Genomic DNA, 21854 nt, shown 5'->3' on the forward strand with positions numbered 1-21854 from the left:
TCCCTCTACAGGTATGGCAGATGGATGTGACACATTTTTCAGAATTTGGCAAATTGAAATATGTTCATGTATCCATTGACACATGTTCAGGAATAGTTTATACATCTCCCATGGCAGGGGAAAAGGCCTCCCATGTTATACATCATTGTTTGGAGGCCGGGGCAGCTTGGGGTAAACCCCAACAACTTAAAACAGATAATGGCCCTGCATATAATGCCAAAACCCTGGTATCTTTTTGTCAACAGATGGAAGTACAAGTTAAACACGGCCTGCCATATAATCCTCAAGGCCAAGGGATCATTGAACAAGCACATAGAACCTTAAAAGAATTATTAATAAAGCAAAAAGGGGGAATAGGCTATGGCCATACCCCAAAGATAACCTTAAATTTTTTGCAATTGGATAAGGAAGGTCGCCCTGCTGCTGAAGACATGCTAATACCAGCCCCAGTAAACTGGGGTATGCTAAATGGAAGGATGTGCTTACAGGATCATGGAATGGTCCGGATCCTGTGTTAGCCTGGGGGAGAGGGTCTGTTTGCATGTTTCCACAGAATCGCGCAGAGCCAGTGTGGGTTCCAGAGCGGCTAGTGCGACACTGTCAAAATGAAGAAGCTGATCTTGCTGGTGATGAGCATGTGTCTGCCCCTGATGGGTGCGGAACCCAGATGGGGAATACTGTTGGTGTTTAAATTGGACTGCAAACTTTGATGGCAAGATGAATGAGCTTCGCTCGGCGATTGTCACTGGAAAAATGGCACGGGAACAGGTCAGGGTTGCTCTGGGTAAAAACCTGTGAGCCTAAGAGTCAATCCTGTACATGGCCCCTATTTCTGCACACTGGGGATCAGACCTCTATCTTCACCCACGGAGCTTGTTCAAAAGAATATAAAAGGGGGAATTGTGGGAAGCCATTTCAGGCTCCCTGGACAGCAGGACAGCAATCTGTGCCAGGCAGTAAACAAGCCCATGTTTGGTGGATGGCCCGACCTTAATCCCTGATTGGCTGAACAAGCCTACCTGATGAGGTGATGTGACCTGTGGTGATTGGTGGAGGCATGGTTGTGACTGGAGTGGGAGAAAAACACTTGTAACCAGAGAGGCGGGGGATTTGAAGAGAGAAGCTGCCTGAGTAAACTGCATTAAGAAGAACCGATGGTTGGGTTTTTCTTGCTGGTCAAGTTGGACTAGACAGAGCTTGATGAATGACAGTGCATTCATCCCTAAAGTTGGGAGATTTGGTTTCTTTGGAGACTCAAACATATTAGATTTTGAAAAATCTCAGCCTACACAGCTCCTTCAGTTTATCCAGTCTGAGACCCAACCCCATGGAGTGGTGCTGCTCAAATTCATGGTGGATATTCCACACTATTAAGCCCTTCTTCAAACACTCATGGATACTGTGGAAGATGTTTCCATAGTGATTCCAAATCCCATAGAGTTGATGGTGAGAATTAATCATCACTTCCTTCTGAAACTTGATGGCTATTTTCAGAAGTCATGAGCCAGTTGGACCCCCAATGTAAATATACTTCTTCACTGTTTTATGGAAAACCATAAGCAGCATTTGTGTTTCTTCTTTCAACTTGGAGCAAAGCATCCGAAGTCTTGCTTAGTAGATGAACAGCCTTTTATTTTCAAACTAACTCTCACAGCTCAGAACATCAAGAAGGAATGCCAATGACATGCTCACAAGATAAAGGGTGTGAACAATACATTACAACTATAGAAAAATAGAAGAAAACATATAAAATATGCCTAGATTTATGTCTATGATGTTGAGAATGAAATAATTTTATTAACTAGAGCTCTATGGATGTCCTTTTGTACACACAATTACCCTCCTTGTACCAGCCAATGACTGGTACATTTTTTCAAAAAACTTTTCAATTAGTTAAGATTTTTATGATTTATTTATTTTATGTGAATTGGTATTTTGCCTGCATGTATGTCTGTGTACATGTGTTGATCTCCTAGAACTGGAACTACAGATTGTTGTAAGTTGCCATGGGGGTCCTGGGAATAGAATCAGGACCTCTGGAAGAGCAGCAGTGCTCTTAATCTCTGAGCCATCTCTCCAGCTCTAATTTTTTATTAATATATTTTTATTTGCTGATTTTAATTGTATCCACCCCCAATTTCCCCCTTCCTAGAGCCCTTTTCCAACCTAAAGTCACCTATCATCTTTTTTAAATAACCCACTTAGCTCAATTAATGTGTGCAAGTGTGGATCCATTCACTGAAACACAGGTAACCTACAAGTAGCCATACCATCTACAAAATAACTCCACTTTTCCCCGTTCCCCTCAACTGCCAAAAGTCCCTCGGCCAGGGGCAGGCCATAAGAGCCCCTCCTAGACCCATGTTTGGTGTTTGACTGGCTAGATATTGTTTGGGTCTTGTGAAGATAACCACTACTGCTTTGAGTTCCTGACCACAATGACATGTACTGTCCAGGATGTACACGCACATGTGCAGACACACACACATACCTCTTTCTAGAGATCTAACACTCATTCTCTCCCATTACCACTCTACCCTATGGGTCTTGGGAGCTTATTTATGTTTAGTTAATATATCTACTTATTCCCAAAGAAAATAAATCTCCTCACTTATTCTAGGATAGCTCTAGAAAATTTGCATATAATAGACCTTCTCACATTATCCTGTTGTGTGAACTCTATTCCCATAAAACTTTGCTTGCTCTCCTGGGAGAAATGCCTCTACCTGCCCAAAGAATACAAAGTGCAAGATGTTTCCTTTTCCTTTCTCAGCAAGACAACCTAGCTTGTTCAAGGACAAAATGCAAACAACTCCCACTCAGTCATGGGACCTTCAGTCTCCTGAGACTGTCTAGTGATAGTGATGAAACATAGTCCATGTGTTGTCATGGTTCCCATGTCCTTGCTTTGAACTCCAAGTATCTAAATAAAAGCTCCACAAAGTGCCAGGAAAAGGTCTTGTACAATATAGCTTTGAATCCCCTGGCTCTATTAAATCTCAAATTTCACTTCAGCTCCTCGCCTCTGGTTACTAGTGGTTTGTAATGAGAAAAGGAACAATTTATTTTGTCCAGCTACTTACTGGGTGCTGTTTCTTCAATCTGCTTTTTTGTTGTGTTGTTGCTGTTGTTGTTGTTTTTGTTTTGTTTTGTTTTTTATGAACTAGTTTCTTCACTTGATAGCTTCAGGATGACCTTGACTTCCATTTCCACAATACTCATGACAACTCCATTCAGAGACATTGTTTCTCTCTTCTTTCCATTCTTATACTTCTTTCCTCTTTCTATTCTATTTGGATTAATGTTTACTAGTCAAAATCACAGAGGGGTACCCAAGTCATATTCAGAATGCCTTTCCTGCAAATGATTATGATGTTAAATCATATGAATTCAGTCCAGACAGAGGATTTATGATCTCTTACTCTATGTTCTTTGTTCTCCAGACAGTGGTTTGTTTGATGAAGAAACAAGGTTTTCATGGTTTGGAAAGATAAATTTGGCTCTGTGAATATTGCCAAATAATTACTGAGGTCACTTAAAGAATGTGTGTTTCCTGCCAGAATGTTGGTCTTTCAATGTCCATCACCATAATTTTATTGGCTACCTAATTATAGCTTAGCAAGTTATACAAGTCTTCAGTATAGAAGATTCACCTACATACTGCTTAGTTTATTTAAGGTATCAACATTTGATAGGAATAAACATTTTTTTCCTTACCTCTTTTTGTTTTCTTCATAACTGCATCTACACCTCATGATCACAACCAGTTTCTCTAAATTGATATAGAAGGCTTCTAGAAGAATTATTTTTCAAGGCATCAGGTGAAATTATTTAAGAGCTAACAGATTCTTGAGACAGAAATGTCAATTCCTCTGACACCCCATGGGATTCACACCCCTGAAGAAATTTGTAAATGTGAAACAGAAGCCCAGAAAAGCATGCAGTACATTGACAGGAACTGTCACTGTCTGCAATACAGACGTAGAGCAAGCACAGGAAGATGGCAGGAAAACTAGTCTTTAGTTTCATTAGCTTTTGTTTGGCTGATCTCATACCCTGTACTTTTATGGAGGAAAAGAGACATGTTATAGAAGTGTTGGGGAAAGTGTTAAGATTCCTAATGGCTGTAGAATTGGCTTCTGTACATTGCTGCTCCCCCACGTTCCAAATTCCATTTAAAAAGAGGTCCCTTGAGAGGAGTGATGGGCTCGAAGGACAGTTAATCATGTTCAGCTTCTGCCTTCTCAGTGATGCTGCTCTTATTCTACAGAATTAGATAACAAAACAAACCTTGCCCTGGCCATGTACATTAATGTTAAAGATCAGAAATACAAGACTAATATGAGACTGTATTTGCTTTCATGAACAGGGTGACAAAGATTTACGCCGATGTTGAAATGTAATTGGAAAGTGGACTTCATAGAAGGCCTGTAATGATTCTTCTCACTAATACTCTGCCTGCGCAAAGAATGTAAATTATGTGTATGGAAGTTACTATTAATAGAACAACCAGATTTATGTTTTAAATTCTTCACTGCTTTATCTCTTTCTCTGTGTCTGTCTCTCTCTGTCTGTCTGTCTCTCTCTGTCTGTCTGTCTCTCTCTGTCTGACTTTCTCTCTGTCTCTCTCTAGCATACATGAATACATGTTAACTGTTTGTCTCTAAGAACTAACAAAACAAGCCAGTAACTTTCTTCCAGAGTCTTGAAAAGGTCTTTTATAGTACTTAACTTTCTTGTATGCTACAAATTCTGATTAACTCTTTGGCAAGTCTTTAGAAAACAGGCATTCTTAAGCAATAGACATGCTGCTCTATTCTAGCTGCTGGAATGTAGCAGTTGCTTATTTACATGGGTCTTAAATTTCTGTGAGGACATCATTCTTATAAAATGTCAGTGTATTGATTGTCTCCTGAAAATGATACCATCCTCTTTTATTCGACTATGTCTAGGAGGCAAAGAAAATTTATCTCATCTGATGTGACATTCAGAACAATAGTCTAGAAACCTAGGATTTAAAAAAAAAAAAAGACTAGAGCTGTTTAAAGTCATTGCATGTGACCTTAATAATCACTTACATCGGTTCTGTGGCTGCACAAACATTTTATGGTCCCAGACTCATGCTTTGGTTAATAAAATCATTGAGATTTGATTAAGATTAGATAGATCAAATTGTACTATTTTTGTCACTGGATTATCATGAAATATAAGTGTCTGTTAGTGGTAGAAAGAAAAAATGGGAACCCAAAGAATGCAAAAATAATAATGTTACCCTTTGACAAGAGATTATTAGAGTCTGGATATAAAAAGCACCCAGTAGGAATAGATACTTGAGCCCTTTCTCTCCGGATCTTGGTGCTAGGTTATGGAACAGAAGACACTGATGGAGCAGGTGCATGCATGAAGGGTGAGCATTGAAGTTTAGAGTGTGATCCTGATTCCTCTCATTGCTACTACTTCTTTTCTTTTTTTTTTCCATTTTTTATTAGGTATTTAGCTCATTTACATTTCCAATGCTATACCAAAACTCCCCCATATCCACCCACCCCCACTCCCCTGCCCACCCACTCCCCCTTTTTGGCCCTGGTGTTCCCCTGTACTGGGGCATATAAAGTTTGCAAGTCCAATGGGCCTCTCTTTCCAGTGATGGCCGACTAGGCCATCTTTTGATATATATGCAGCTAGAGTCAAGAGCTCCGGGGTACTGGTTAGTTCATAATGTTGTTCCACCTATAGGGTTGCAGATCCCTTTAGCTCCTTGGCTACTTTCTCTAGCTCCTCCACTGGGAGCCCTATGATCCATCCATTAGCTGACTGTGAGCATCCACTTCTGTGTTTGCTAGGCCCCAGCATAGTCTCACAAGAGACAGCTACATCTGGGTCCTTTCAATAAAATCTTGCTAGTGTATGCAATGGTGTCAGCGTTTGGATGCTGATTATGGGGTGGATCCCTGGATATGGCAGTCTCTACATGGTCCATCCTTTCATCTCAGCTCCAAACTTTGTCTCTGTAACTCCTTCCATGGGTGTTTTGTTCCCAAATCTAAGGAGGGGCATAGTGTCCACACTTCAGTCTTCATTCTTCTTGAGTTTCATGTGTTTAGCAAATTATATCTTATATCTTGGGAATCCTTGGTTTGGGGCTAATATCCACTTATCAGTGAGTACATATTGTGTGAGTTTCTTTGTGAATGTGTTACCTCACTCAGGATGATGCCCTCCAGGTCCATCCATTTGGCTAGGAATTTCATAAATTCATTCTTTTTAATAGCTGAGTAGTACTCCATTGTGTAGATGTACCACATTTTCTGTATCCATTCCTCGGTTGAGGGGCATCTAGGTTCTTTCCAGCTTCTGGCTATTATAAATAAGGCTGCTATGAACATAGTGGAGCATGTGTCCTTCTTACCAGTTGGGGCATCTTCTGGATATATGCCCAGGAGAGGTATTGCTGGATCCTCCGGTAGTACTATGTCCAATTTTCTGAGGAACCGCCAGACTGATTTCTAGAGTGGTTGTACAAGCCTGCACTCCCACCAACAATGGAGGAGTGTTCCTCTTTCTCCACATCCACGCCAGCATCTGCTGTCACCTGAATTTTTGATCTTAGCCATTCTGACTGGTGTGAGGTGGAATCTCAGGGTTGTTTTGATTTGCATTTCCCTGATGATTAAGGATGTTGAACATTTTTTCAGGTGCTTCTCTGCCATTCGGTATTCTTCAGGTGAGAATTCTTTGTTCAGTTCTGAGCCCCATTTTTTAATGGGGTTATTTGATTTTCTGAAGTCCACCTTCTTGAGTTCTTTATACATGTTGGATATTAGTCCCCTATCTGATTTAGGATAGGTAAAGATCCTTTCCCAATCTGTTGGTGGTCTTTTTGTCTTATTGTCGGTGTCTTTTGCCTTGCAGAAACTTTGGAGTTTCATTAGGTCCCATTTGTCAATTCTCGATCTTACAGCACAAGCGATTGCTGTTCTGTTCAGGAATTTTTCCCCTGTGCCCATATCTTCAAGGCTTTTCCCCACTTTCTCCTCTATAAGTTTCAGTGTCTCTGGTTTTATGTGAAGTTCCTTGATCCACTTAGATTTGACCTTAGTACAAGGAGATAAGTATGGATCGATTCGCATTCTTCTACATGATAACAACCAGTTGTGCCAGCACCAATTGTTGAAAATGCTGTCTTTCTTCCACTGGATGGTTTTAGCTCCCTTGTCGAAGATCAAGTGACCATAGGTGTGTGGGTTCATTTCTGGGTCTTCAATTCTATTCCATTGGTCTACTTGTCTGTCTCTATACCAGTACCATGCAGTTTTTATCACAATTGCTCTGTAGTAAAGCTTTAGGTCTGGCATGGTGATTCCGCCAGAAGTTCTTTTATCCTTGAGAAGACTTTTTGCTATCCTAGGTTTTTTGTTATTCCAGACAAATTTGCAAATTGCTCCTTCCAATTCGTTGAAGAATTGAGTTGGAATTTTGATGGGGATTGCATTGAATCTGTAGATTGCTTTTGGCAAGATAGCCATTTTTACAATGTTGATCCTGCCAATCCATGAGCATGGGAGATCTTTCCATCTTCTGAGATCTTCCTTAATTTCTTTCTTCAGAGATTTGAAGTTTTTATCATACAGATCTTTCACTTCCTTAGTTAGAGTCACGCCAAGACATTTTATATTATTTGTGACTATTGAGAAGGGTGTTGTTTCCCTAATTTCTTTCTCAGCCTGTTTATTCTTTGTATAGAGAAAGGCCATTGACTTGTTTGAGTTTATTTTATATCCAGCTACTTCACCGAAGCTGTTTATCAGGTTTAGGAGTTCTCTGGTAGAATTTTTAGGGTCACTTATATATACTATCATATCATCTGCAAAAAGTGATATTTTGACTTCCTCTTTTCCAATTTGTATCCCCTTGATCTCCTTTTGTTGTTGTCGAATTGCTCTGGCTAATACTTCAAGTACTATGTTGAAAAGGTAGGGAGAAAGTGGGCAGCCTTGTCTAGTCCCTGATTTTAGTGGGATTGCTTCCAGCTTCCTCCATTTACTTTGATGTTGGCTACCTGTTTGCTGTAGATTGCTTTTATCATGTTTAGGTATGGGCCTTGAATTCCTGATCTTTCCAACACTTTTATCATGAATGGGTGTTGGATCTTGTCAAATGCTTTTTCTGCATCTAACGAGATGATCATGTGGTTTTTGTCTTTGAGTTTGTTTATATAATGGATTACATTGATGGATTTTCGTATATTAAACCATCCCTCATTGCTACTACTTCTTTGTCACTGAGATGTGAGAAAGAATGCTATATCCCTGTTGCCACACATGAGCTAGTCACATTCCATTTCTTTCCTGCCATGGTAGACTTACAAAGCCATTAGCCATTTAAAAAAAAATCCTTTCTCACTTAATTAGCTTCTGGTTATGTATTGGGTCAAGCCATGGTGTGGTGGTTTGAATATGCTTGGCCCAGGGTGTGGCACTATGAGGAGGTGTGGCCTTGGAGTAGGTGTGACCTTGTTGGAGGAACTGTGCCACTGTAGGCATGGGCTTTAAGACCCTCATCCTAACTGCCTGGAAGTCAGTCTTCACCTGTTTGCTTTCAGAATGAGATGTAGAACTCTAAGCTCCTCCACCATCATGCCTGCCTAGATGCTGCCGTGCTCTGGCTTTATGATAATGTACTGAACCTCTGAGCCTGTAAGTCATCCTCAATTAAATGTTGTTTTTTATTAGAGTTGCTTTGGTCATGTTGTCTCTTCATAGCAGTAAAACCTGAACAAAGACACACAGGAACAGAGACTATAATTCAGAGACTCTTAGCCATAGCAGTCAGCAGGAATGTAATAATAAAAAGAAAGGCATTGTAACCACTAGAGTTGAGAGGAAAGCATTACATTAAACCCTCAAAGTCTCTGTCCTTACACCAAGCTTCCTTATCCTAATATATCAAAAGTTTGAAATTACAACACAAGAAACCATTTCTTCTACCAATACCCAGCTTTGCCATTCACCCATTCTTCTATTCTTTTTATTTTTGAATTTTTGTTTGTTTGTTTATGATATGATTTAGAGTTTTTGTTTGTTTTGTTTTTCCTTTTCAGCTAGGATACTGGACTGAGCTAACTGAAAAGTATAGATTTCTGTATGAATTGAACTAAGTCTCTCCAAATTCATATGTTAAAATCTTAGAAGCTACAGAATTTCAGGGTATGAATTTGTTTAGAATTAGAAAGGAAGATTTCAGATGTAATTAGTGATGATAAGATTAGACTTCAAACAAGTAGACCACCCTGAATCCAATGACAAACATCTCAATTCCTGAATAATTATTATCAACAAGAGTCCTAAGATGACTTTCCTTTTATTTTTACTCGAATTGATAAACATGTTTTGTATGTAATTTCTCTTCTCATTGTAATTTTTGTAATGATTATGGGAAATTCTCCATTGTGAGTTTAAGGGAAGTGTTGGCAATGTGACATGACACTATTTCACATAAAAGTGTAGATTTTTGTTGTAGGCTACCTAGTCACTAAATCACAGTAGCGATCTAATATTGAAGTGTTCTGAACAGTTACATGACAGAACTTTTCTTTATGGTATGATGTTTCCTTTATATGATCTTCCTTAAGAAGGAGTTTTGCTAGTACATGATAGAGATTCATATAATGACTTACATTGTGTGAAACACCATAATATTGTTTTTGAAAGAAAATAGAGATATTAAATATGTTATTATTTAAATTAAGATATTGGAAGACCTGAAAATTACACTCAACACAAGTAATAGTTATATCAACATTAAGATGCTTTAATTTCATATTCCATGTAGTTTTCTTTAACTTTGCTAGTAGGGCAGCAATTCCATCAATGCTTAAGGAAACTAAATGTATAAGACATTATGTGTGTGTGTTTTATGTATAAAAATATGTGTCTATATATGTGTTTTCCCATAGGTATGTTTTATATACTCTATTTCTTGGAGAATTTTCTACCTTACAAACTCATAAGGACTCAGGGTCCTAAGTTTTAATGTACTTTTAAATGATAGGTTTATCACTTCATCCTGATAAGTTACTTGTCATTCTCAACAACTGAATATGGTTTCTGGGGGAAAATGAAGCATTTTTTTTTTATGTTTGTGTTTACTGGCCTGACCATATCTTCCCAGGCTCCTTATAACATCTTACTAACCATAAGTTTCAGGTTAATAGAAAAATCTGGATATTAGAGCCATGTGTGCTGTTGTATACTTTCCTTTTGAAAAACACTTGATTTTGCATGTTGCATGCCTTATGCAAATAACAAAAGTATTCTCCAAAGATGTATGATATTAAAATACTTCATCCTCAGAAAATATTTAGTTGCAAATTTGTTATTGTAAATTATACCTTTAGAGCAGCTGTGTTTCAACATAATACACCATCATATTGTGCTTTTAAAAATAGCAAATACTTTGTGAGATATATTTTATTGCAGTCTAATTTCAATTTGAAGTTATTATACTAATGTTTCCTGGATAGAATGCATTTGAGTCCCTGGTTTTGCTGCCATCTTTGCTCCTTACTCTCTTTATTACCTCTGCTCACTTGTTTCTTGCCTCTTTTGTTCCTTTGTCATTAGATATTTTTCTCATGGCTGCGTGCTGGGAGCTGAGACTACAAATGATATACAAACCTAGTGATATGCCTGCTCCCTCACAGAGCTTAAAATGTATGTAGTAATTACTGCTCTTTTTGCTGCAACCCAGTACCCAACAAAAAGTAAGCTGAGAGAGGGATGTTTATTTTGTCTCATAGTTGAGAGAGATACAGTCCTTCCTATGGGGAAGCCATTGTCATGAACAAGTCATGGTTTGTGTACATACAAGGAAGCAGAAAAGGGAAAGTTCATGCTTAACTGACTTATCATTTTCCTCCTGGTTCTTAGCCAACGAGATGGTGCTCTATACATGCAGGGCAGCTATTTCCCTTGGTTATTTCTTTCCAGAAATACTGTTATGAGCATATCCAAATGTTTGTCTCACCAATTCTCTTGGAAATTCTTAAGCCTATTTAGTGCAATTAATCCAATTAAGTGCACTAATCCAAATTAGTGTTCCCAGCAGTCAATAAATACAAATAGATATGTAAGTGCAATATGTAAAATATATGTATTTGTAAGCTTGTGATAAATATTGTAACACAGAATGATGTAGAAAAATAAAGCCCAGAGAAGCATCCCTTGGCTCTCAAAAGTTGTATAGAAGAAACAATGTTCTAAAGTGATTGGGGTAGGAAGGTGGTATATGCCCATGTTTGCCCTATGAGTACAAAGAAAATAATGTTAGAGAAAGAGTAAGAGTTAGTGTGAATAAACCACTGTCAGTAAAGCAAGACATGTTTTAGAAATGCAAGTTTATTCCTATCACCAAAGCTAAGTCCAACTGAGCAACAGGCAAGAGAACAAGCATCTATGACAAACAAGAAGCAATCTGTGATAATGTCATGCTAACTTCTCTGGTGATAGTGGAAGGCAAACTCAGTAAAGTTATTGTTATTCTATTACTGACATCAGAATGGTTATATGTATGCATAAGACACATTTATGTGGCATTATATGGTTAAGGAATTATAACAATGCAGGTGTAAGACAGGTGCCAATGTAGTAATACTTGGACTGCTAGATACTGATGTTAATGCAGAAAATTGGAGTGTCTGTTAGGATGCGTCTGAAGTAAATCCCTATTTGAATTGGTTGATTGCATAAGGTAGATGCTCCTCCCAAAGTTTTGGCTATGACCTGATACACTGAAAGCATATAGAAAGAATGGTGGCTGAAGGATAGAGAGGCTATAAGCAAGCACTTTTTCTTCTTCTTCTTCTTCTTCTTCTTCTTCTTCTTCTTCTTCTTCTTCTTCTTCTTCTTCTTCTTCTTCTTCTTCTTTTCAGTTTCTAAAATTTATTTGGAAAATTAAACATTATAGAAGTAGAAAAAAAATCTCTTATAAAGTGTTCCTTCTGTTTCTATTTTGTGGAATAGTTTGAAGAGTATTTGTATTAGGTTTTCTATGAAAGTCTGATAGAATTCTGCACTAAACCCATCTGGTCCTAGACATTTTTTGGTTGGGAGACTTTTAATGATTGCTTCTATTTCTTTAGGGGTTATGGGACTTTTTAGATGGTTTATCTGATCCTGATTTAACTTTGGTACCTGGTATCTGTTTAGAAAATTGTCCATTTTACCCAGATTTTTCAGTTGTGTTGAGTATAGGCTTTTGTAGTAGAATCTGATGATTTTTTTTTTTTTAATTTCCTCAGTTTCTGTGGTTATATCTCCCTTTTCATTTCTGACTTTGTTAATTTGGATACTGGCTGTGTGCCCTCTGGTTAATCTGGCTAAGGGTTTAATCTATCTTGTTGATTTTCTCAAAGGACCAGCTCCGGGTTTTGTTGATTCTTTGTATATATAGTTCTTCTTGTTTCTATTGGTAGATTTTAGCCCGAAGTTTGATTATTTCCTGTGGTCTACTCCTCTTGGGTGTATTTGCTTCTTTTTGTTCTATAGCTTTGAAGTATGATGTTAAGCTGGTAGTACATGAGCATATTATACCAGCAAGCACTCTTCTTACTGAGAATATTCAGATTCCTCACTGTGCAACTCAGGGATGCCTATAACTCCAGGTGCAGGGTATGCACTATAATGCCTTATTCTGAACTCTGTGTGCACTTGAGCTTATACGTAGTCACTCCCACTCCCTACACACACACATACACACATAATTATGTATTTTTTTCAAAAGTATAATGAAGAATTTCCCTTCTCTTTTACCAAACAACTTGAGCCAGGATATTTCATCTTATCTCTGACCCTCAGATTGACATTCACATCAAGAGATCATGTGGTACACTACTGTCAGACTGAATAACTCCACTGGCTCTGACATGACTCTAGATTACAATTGACAAAATCTTTACATTTCTTTTTCTTTTATGTATATGAGTACTTTGCCTAAATTTATATGTGTAAAGCAGATGCATACCTTGTGCTAAGGAGAGCAGAAGGGGCAAGAGGTCAGATTTTCTGGGTCTGGAGTCTCAAGTGATTGTGAACAACTTGTGGTCCCAGAAAACCAAAGCCAGATCCTTCACAAGCTCAGCAGGGGCTCTGTTCCATTGAGCCTTCTGTCCTGGTGTTGAATAGCCTTTGCTTGAGTATAGTAATGAAGAATATTAAATCTCCACATTCATATATCTATATTCTAGTGTTTTAATTTCTCTGGAACAACCTGACTACTCTAACAGGTTATGAAAAAAATCAATGAAATTATCTCAGTAAAATTAATTACAGTGATATGGGAAATATGTAATAGAAGATCATAATGTCTGTCTACTAGGAAGACTTAGAGGAAAATATTTAAAATAGTGAATGATAACAAGAAAGCAAGAGTTAGAAATCATGTTTTAGACCTTCATTTATTCTTAAAGTTATTTTAAGTATGTAAGAGGGAGGGTACACATATACAAATGCACACCTATGTCATTATAAACATGTGGAGGTCACAGGACCACATATAATAGCTAGCTCTCTCCTTCTACAGTGTGGGCACTGAGCATAGAAGTTAGGTTATCAGGCTTGGCAGCAAGGTTCTTAACCAACTGAGCCTTTTTCCCCAGTCACTGTTGAGAATTGTAAACATAAAGAAATTGTATAGCTACTGCTACCATTAAAGACATTAATGATGGCCCTTAAAGATGACCTAAAAGCTACATTGAAGTGCATTGGATTTACAGTGTATTTACTTAATTGTAACACCTGCCTCTGCATCTGTCTCTGTCTCTCTGTCTTTCTCATCTTCTTTCTTTTTCTTTCCCTGTGTTCCTGTCTATACATGTGTGCATTCCTCTCTCTCTCTCTCTCTCTCTCTCTCTCTCTGTGTGTGTGTGTGTGTGTGTGTGTGTGTGTGCGTGTGTGTGTGTGCTTCCTCTCCACCTCCCTTTTCAGGGGGCATGAAATTTCTTTGGTCCTCTGTAGTTTTTCACACTTGTTTTATTTCTGTCATCATATCAGCATGTGCGCGCTTCGCCTTTCCTTCCTGTAACTCTGGCTATTATGAAACAGCAAGATAATAGGTGTTTAGCATGCTTTATGCAACACTCAGCATGCTGCTGTCTGCACATGAATTTTTATACCTTTACTATGAGCTACTCTGAAGTTATCCACAAATGGACAATGACAGAAATTTTCAGTAAGTTGTCACCTATTTTCCTTCTCCTTTCTCACTGTCATCAAGTATAGCACCTCTGACTTTAGAGTGTTTTACAAATGGAAACTCACTTACCTTCACACCCTTTCTGTGAAATACAATTGTGATGAGAAAACCTGCTAGCTCTCCAGAGGCAGGTGAGACGAAAGGAAAATACAGACAATTGCTTACCTCTCCAGGGAAGATGAGAGGGAAGAATTATAACAGGGCTCTTCACTTTAGTTTTAACTATTTCAGAAAGCATGTCCCCTCCCTGCTTAATGTGGATGCCATGTAATCATTCTTTCACTGTATAAGTCAATAGATGCCATCAAACCTGTCATTTAAAAATTTAGACCTAGTAGCTCTTGGTGCCAGATAAAGGATACTTCAAAATATCACAGCAAGGTGTTTCTTTCTATCCTATCTCAAACAAAGCAAATCATAATTTCACTGAAACCTCTGAGTATCTCAAGTCTTATTTGTAGCACAAATTTATGCATTAGTGTTTTGAGGAAAATTGGCTAAGATCATGTGCTTGAAATGAAATCTACTTGCAAATTATTTATGAAATATACACAAAAAGTGTTATGAGTTCCTGTTTAGAGGACAACTCTGATGCACTCTCTGTCATCATCTATCATGGTCATACTTCATGAACTAAAGCTTTTCTCACAATGAGCTCAAGTGTAATAGAATTGTCTCCATCCATATATACAAATGGTTATATGTACAAATGTTATATGTACAAATGGAAGTACATGCTCATAGTTCTGTATGGTTGTATGTTACATGTACAAATGTTATATGTTATATGTACAAATATGTTATATGTATAAATGTTATATGTTATAAGTACATGCTCATAGTTCTATATGGTACTGGTACTTCACTAGTCATTGGTAGATGACTGGCTTTAAAAACAGACCCTATGCTTCCCATTAAAGCAGGCTACTACATATAGTATCCAAGTGGCTTGTTTATTAATAGGGTAGAAACCAGAAGATATCTGAATTGATATGAATGAATTAATTTTGGTGAAAAACAACAGTACGCATTGTTACAAATTTGAGGCTGGACTGTTTGGCATAGCCAGTTATGCTCTGTGTCTCAAACAAGTGATTCATTCAAATAATAGTTTTGTTTTCATCTATAAGCTTTTAGGTATCATTGAAAATCAGATGTTGTTTCTATCTTTGTCCAATCTTGGTCATCATAATGAGAAGCCATAGATTATACAACTTGATTTTTAAGAAAGACATTTCCTTTGGGAAAAAAAAGTTAGTGTTTTAAGCACCCATTTCTGTAAGAGGCTTTTTTGATGGTTTTAGTTTTAGACTGATTATTTTGGTTGGCAGAGATTTTAGGTAGTATAGGAAATCATGTGACACCAGGAAAGTGAGATTACACTTCTTACGTTTTCTTATTACATCAATTGTATCCAAACATAAGGACTCTATACTCATGACCAAATCAGCCATTTTCATTAGTTACTTTTCTTGCTGCTATGGCAAAATACACAACAGAAGCAATGCAAACTATATTTTAACTCCCTGTTTTATACAACCCATATTGTGGGATGTCTTGGTGCAAAGAGTGTGAAGCACCTCATTATAAGATATCTGATGTCAGCAAAGAAAAGCTCACTGTTGGCCATCATCTTACCTTCTTATTCAGCCCAGGATTCCAAGAATAGAATGTTTTCGCTCATATTCTGATTAGAACTTCTTAGTTTTGTTAATTCTTTATGAAAACATACACACACACAGAGGTGTATCTTCATGGTGATTACAAACCCCATCAATTTGTGAATAAAAATTAACCACCACATCTTCTAAAGAGCCTCACTTCCAAGAGCCCAGTGAAGTTGGAATGTATCTACCTCCCTGGTACCATGCTTTGGAGATTAAGTTTTGTAGCATGTAAACTGGGAAGACCCAAACTATGGTGAGATATGTTACCTTATCCTTTGAAACCTTTGTATATTTGTAAAATATATCTTAACCGCAATGACATATTACCATCTCTTTCCATTTTCCCCAGTAATCTGAATCCCATCTCCTTTCAAAATTCTTGTTCTCTTTATTTATATTTGTGGTGTTTCCAATAGCAATGTCCCCTGTAAGCTGGGTTTAAATATTTGGGTTCCAATTGGTGGAGTTACCTGGGGAGGATTAGGAATTGTGGACATTCTAGAAACGAGGTGAGGTTTAAAGGTCTCAAATAATCCCATTCTCAGCCAACTCTCTGCTTTGTTCACTTGGTCTGAGGATGTGAGCCCTCAACATCCTGCTTCTGCCTCAAGCCTCTGCTTTGCCATCATACACTCTAACTCTTCTGTGACTGTAAACTGAAATAAACCATTCCTTCTATGAGTAGCCTTCGTTATAGTTTTTAATCACAGAAGTAGAAAAGTGACTCGGGGAGTGGGCTATTGCTGAAACAGATTTTAGTATGAAGATTGAAATTTGGACTAGAATATTGGTTGAAAGCTGTAAGTTGGGTATAATGGCATATGCGAGTAGGTGCCTGGAAAACAGAGGTGCTGAAAGCTCTTTAGAGTACTGGGGAATTAACTCAAGAGAGTTCAAGGGGAACAATGTGAGGCAATTACTGTGATATTTTGGGGGAAAATAAGAACCTTCTTTATGGATATGCTCTAAGAACTTGACTGAGGTTAAATTTATGAGTAATGGTCTAATTTCTTTATTAGTCCTGAAGATATTACAAGAAAACCTGAGACTGACTATGTGGCATGGTTAAAAATAATCACTTTTATGCATGTCTGCAATGAAAAAGAGCAGATGGGGCAGCAACAAACACAAAATATAGTTTGGAAAGGTAAAGGACACTGGCAGTCTTAATGTTACAATAATTGCTTATCTTGGACAAGAATATGTGATTATTAAAGCAATATCTACTACCAAGATTTTTATTTAATAATACATGACATGTATTCTGAAAGCCAAGTTGTCCAATGATACACGGTACTTCTTTCAAATGTTCCCCTTCTAAATGTTACATCTTGAAATTTGTTTAAAAATTAGTAATTTTCCATAAGATTTCTATTACATCCTTTATATTGACAAACATATAGACAGAAGAAAAGACATGTTTGTGTTTTCATGACAATTCTCTGTCTCATCGATTTGACCATAAACTTTAATCATTGCACTTCCCAAAAGACTCTTTTCTAAAATTACAGTATATTTGGATCGTTTCTATTTCTCTAATACCTTACTGATGAGATTAAAGTACTACTCAGGAAGACACAAATATATGGAAATCTTGGGGGCTTCTTCTAATATAAACATTTAAATTCCTTCAGCAGCTTTTTTGTGTGGTGGAACATTTCTTTGCCGCATACTTTGACAGCATGTGTCAGGCAATTCCCTCCAGTAACTTGCACTTGTGTGCAGCAGCATCTCAAAAACTTATCATTTTTGTCAGAGAATAGTGAATAAAATAATAGAATGGGAAAAGACTGGTTTCTCAAAGGCCTCCACTGGGTCTTGGAGTCTGACAGTGCTGCTCAGTTGTGTATCACCAGTTTGGACATGAAGAGTGGCTAAGTGTAAAGAAACATCACAATATATGTGAACTTGGACTAATTACTGAATCGCTCATGCTTCAGTTTCCTTATGTTAGGGGTATAAGGCTTTTTCCTACTCCTACAAAATTCATTAAATACCGTGTGTGTGTGTGTGTGTGTGTGTGTGAGTGAGAGAGAGAGAGAGAGAGAGAGAGAGAGAGAGAGAGAGAGAGAGAGAGAGAGAGAGATGGAAGTTCTGTTAAAATTAAATTTATGAAGTCTGTTGGACTATAAATTTCTTTCCACCTGCCTTAGCATTATTATTACTATTGCAAAAGGCCATGACCACAGCAACCTGGAGATGAAAGACTTTATTTTGCTTGTGATTCCATGTAACACTTCATTATTAAATACACTGAGGGTGGGAACTCAAGCAGGGTAGGCACTTGGAGTCACAAGCTGATGGAGAGGCCGTAGAGATATGCTGCTTACTGGCTTGCTCCTCCTGGCTTGTTCTGCCTACTTTATTTATTCATAATTACTTTTTGGTTATAAGCACACATACCCTCATGATTTTAAAGACATTCTATCAATCATTGACTATTAATAAAGAAAATGCCCTACAGCAGGAACTTATGGATTTGCCATTTTCTCAATTGAGGCTTCCTTCTTTCTGATGACTCTAACTTGAGTCATGTTAGGGTTGACATAAAACTATATGGTATATATGAATTCCAGGGATTATAATCATGCCTCCAGGCTGAAATGGAAAATGCCTAATCCTGCCATACTAGCCTTCTACTGTTTTTACACTTTGTGGTTGAAGGCAGTACTTGCTCCTTAAAGTAAGTGAGATAAAATTCACCAGTAGCTTGAAAGAGAGTATGACACATAACATGGTAAACTAAATTGAAGTGGAATAGAAATGCTGAAGTGATCGTGAGAAGAAGCAAATAAAGCTTTCAAAACTCATAATTAGTTTTTGGTTATAAGCACACATACACTCATGGTTTTAAAGACACTCTACCAAGCAATACACAAACAAGCATAAATTAGCTTTGGTTTTAAGTACTCAAAATGCCAAACAAGAGAAGGATCACAGTCAAGTATAGTTAATCAGAGCACGCCAAAGAGAAATCTTTTTTCCCCCACAAATATTATGTATTTCTTGATGAAGCTATCCTCAAGGGCACTTCATCATTTTTAATAAAGACAAATTGCATTTCATTTTTGAATAGTTAACACATTTCAGTGCTAATAGCAACCACAAGCCTCACTTAACAATGTGTTTGAACAAGCAATTCTTAAACATTCTATAACCTGGATATTTATATACAGCTAACAAGAGTACAATTGGCAGAAAATTCAGACACTTGTTCTTATTTGACAGACTCCCTCCCAATAAGCAATACAAGATGTCTAGCTTAGTACATTTCTGTTGTACCATTTCTATGGATTGTAAATTAAAGTTCTTCACTATGTCTCTCAAATCAACTTTTAATTTTTTTCTTCATTTGTTGGGCAATTTTACAATCATTGTGGGAAAAAGTTTCATGAAACTAAACACTTAAGCATTCTTAGAAGTTTTCTACTTATTGATAACAAAAACATACTCAACAGTGAAATTCCTAGACACTTAGCTAAGTGGTGTGGGTGAAACAAAAATACAAATGTCCCTATACATAGGATTTGCATTGGGTATTGTATGTATTCTCATTATTTGCCACTCAAGCTGCTATTTGGATAAGGTCATATGATCACTTCTAGCCATGGGCCATGGCAGAGTTAATATTGTGAGCCAAGGATGCTCAAAACTCCATAATTCTAGACACATCACGTTGATGAAGAAACCCTTATTTCAACAATATCTGAGATTCATAGGCAAGCAGGATGTTCATTTGTCTGAATCCCAGTAGGAACAAACTATGAGGGAATGGGAAAGGAAGAATTGGGCAGGTTAATCATGACATATATTCATATGAGAAATCCCCAGTTGATCGTGCAGGGAGTCCTAGAATGGTTCCCAGATGAGGAAGATGCTGACCCTTCTTATTGAAAGTAGGATGGTCTTATATGTAGGCAGATGTCTTTTACCTAAAATCAGGAATTTTGCTGAGTTGGATCAGCTATGGTTCTTCAGTTGGCAAAGATATAGAAAAGGGAATTGAGAAGTTTTAGTATTGACAGAAAATCAGAGATGGTTGCATTCCAACTACTATAACACATGGATGTCATAATCCTGATCTCAGGGTTGTTAGCATTAGTTAACACATTACAAATAAAACCACTACAAACACTATACAAGGACACATATGCCACAGACTGGACTCAGTCCCTCAACCTGAGGGACAATCGGGGTTCTGGTACTCAAGTGAACACAGTGTCGGTGGGATAACAGACACGGACAACAGAGAGAGTGCTATATCTGAATGTAATTTTTCAAAGCGACCATCAGACCTATAATACAGAAGAAAAACAAGGAAGTAGGGCAATACATCAGCCAAGGTACATTGCGACGCATAATAGCTCTTTACACAAAACAGAGAAAATGCATACATAAAAGCTAATAGGAACCAGGCAGTGTTTACAACTGAGATAAGATCAGCCCTATCTAAAGGCAGCTATTCACAGGAGCCAGGTGAAAAGGCTAATACACCCAGGTACAATACTAGTGTATTGCTAAGCCCACCACCAGGGACCCTTAGTAAATACCTAATTATGCTATTCCTCTGGGCCTAGTGTAAAACATGCACCAGGGAACTTCTGTTCTGCTAACCTTTTCATGAATAATACAATACTCTAGTTCCTCCTTACACCACAACCCACCTTCTTTCTACTATAATGTAATGTAGGCGGCCATTCATGTCTGTAATGAGAATTTTAAGTTTACTCTTTTGTACTAGCCCTGAGTTTTCTAGCTCCTATCTGGCAAACTGCAAAGCCTGATTTCTAACTATCAATACTAGAGGCATTTTGTCTAAATGAGTAATATTCTTATGAAATTCCAAGCCCAGAGTTGGCTCAAGGACTGCCTAGGATACTGGTAAAGGCCAGGAAACAATGTTTAACCTAACTTAGCTATTTGTCAAATCATTCCTTTGGAACACATATAATAAAACAATACTGAAGGAAAACACTTTAAACCCTTCACCTACTAGTGCAAACACATATTTGCAGCATCTGTGCTACGGGATGCCAAGGCTCCAGGAGACCAGTTTCCATGAAACTTTTTGCCTCAAGACTGTGGCCAAGCTTTTGGACTTGTCATGCAGACTTTACTGGAGTGGGTGTGGCACATACACTTTAACTTTTTAAATTAAATATCTATAATTAGAAAAACTGACAAGATCAAGGGGTTTTATAAGTACATTTCACTTCCACCATTCTTTATTCTATCCCCAAAATATATTTATTTTATGGTATTTCATTAACATCTTTTAAAATTACATTTCTTTATTTACTTTGGGAAGCTTAATGGCCCTCCATACATGTAAAGGTCAAAGGACAATTTGTGAGAGTAAGATCTCTTTTTCTATCACATGAATCCTGAAATTTAGCTTGGGCTTCCGATATGCATGATGTTTTCAGTGGTTCCTGACAGGATTCTAGAACATATAGAAAGTTTTACGTGCATACATTTTATACTTTTACTCATGTAGATATGACATTCATTTCTTTTTTTAAAGATTTATTTATTATCTATAAGTACACTATATCTATCTTCAGACATTCCAGAAAATGGAGTCAGATCTTGTTACAGATGGTTGTGAACCACCATATGGTTGCTGGGATTTGAACTCCTGACTCTCGGAAGTGCAGTTGGTGCTCTTACCCACTGAGCTATCTCACCAGCCCCATGACATTCATTTCTTATAGTGATTATAAGTTATATAAAATATGTAATAATTGACTTCAAAATAATGCCTATATACAGGTACATCAAGGGTTAAAACACTCAAATTTCATTCACAATAAAATACTAACAATAATGATTTGGTATAAATGTTTATAAGTTTTGTCATAAGTAAACTAGCAAGTTTATAATTGGAGAATAGAGGAAGTAGAAAAATATTTACAATGAATTATATATAAACTTTAC

Source organism: Mus musculus, chromosome 2 (assembly GCF_000001635.26).
Source record: "Mus musculus strain C57BL/6J chromosome 2, GRCm38.p6 C57BL/6J".
Lineage (NCBI taxonomy): Eukaryota > Metazoa > Chordata > Mammalia > Rodentia > Muridae > Mus > Mus musculus.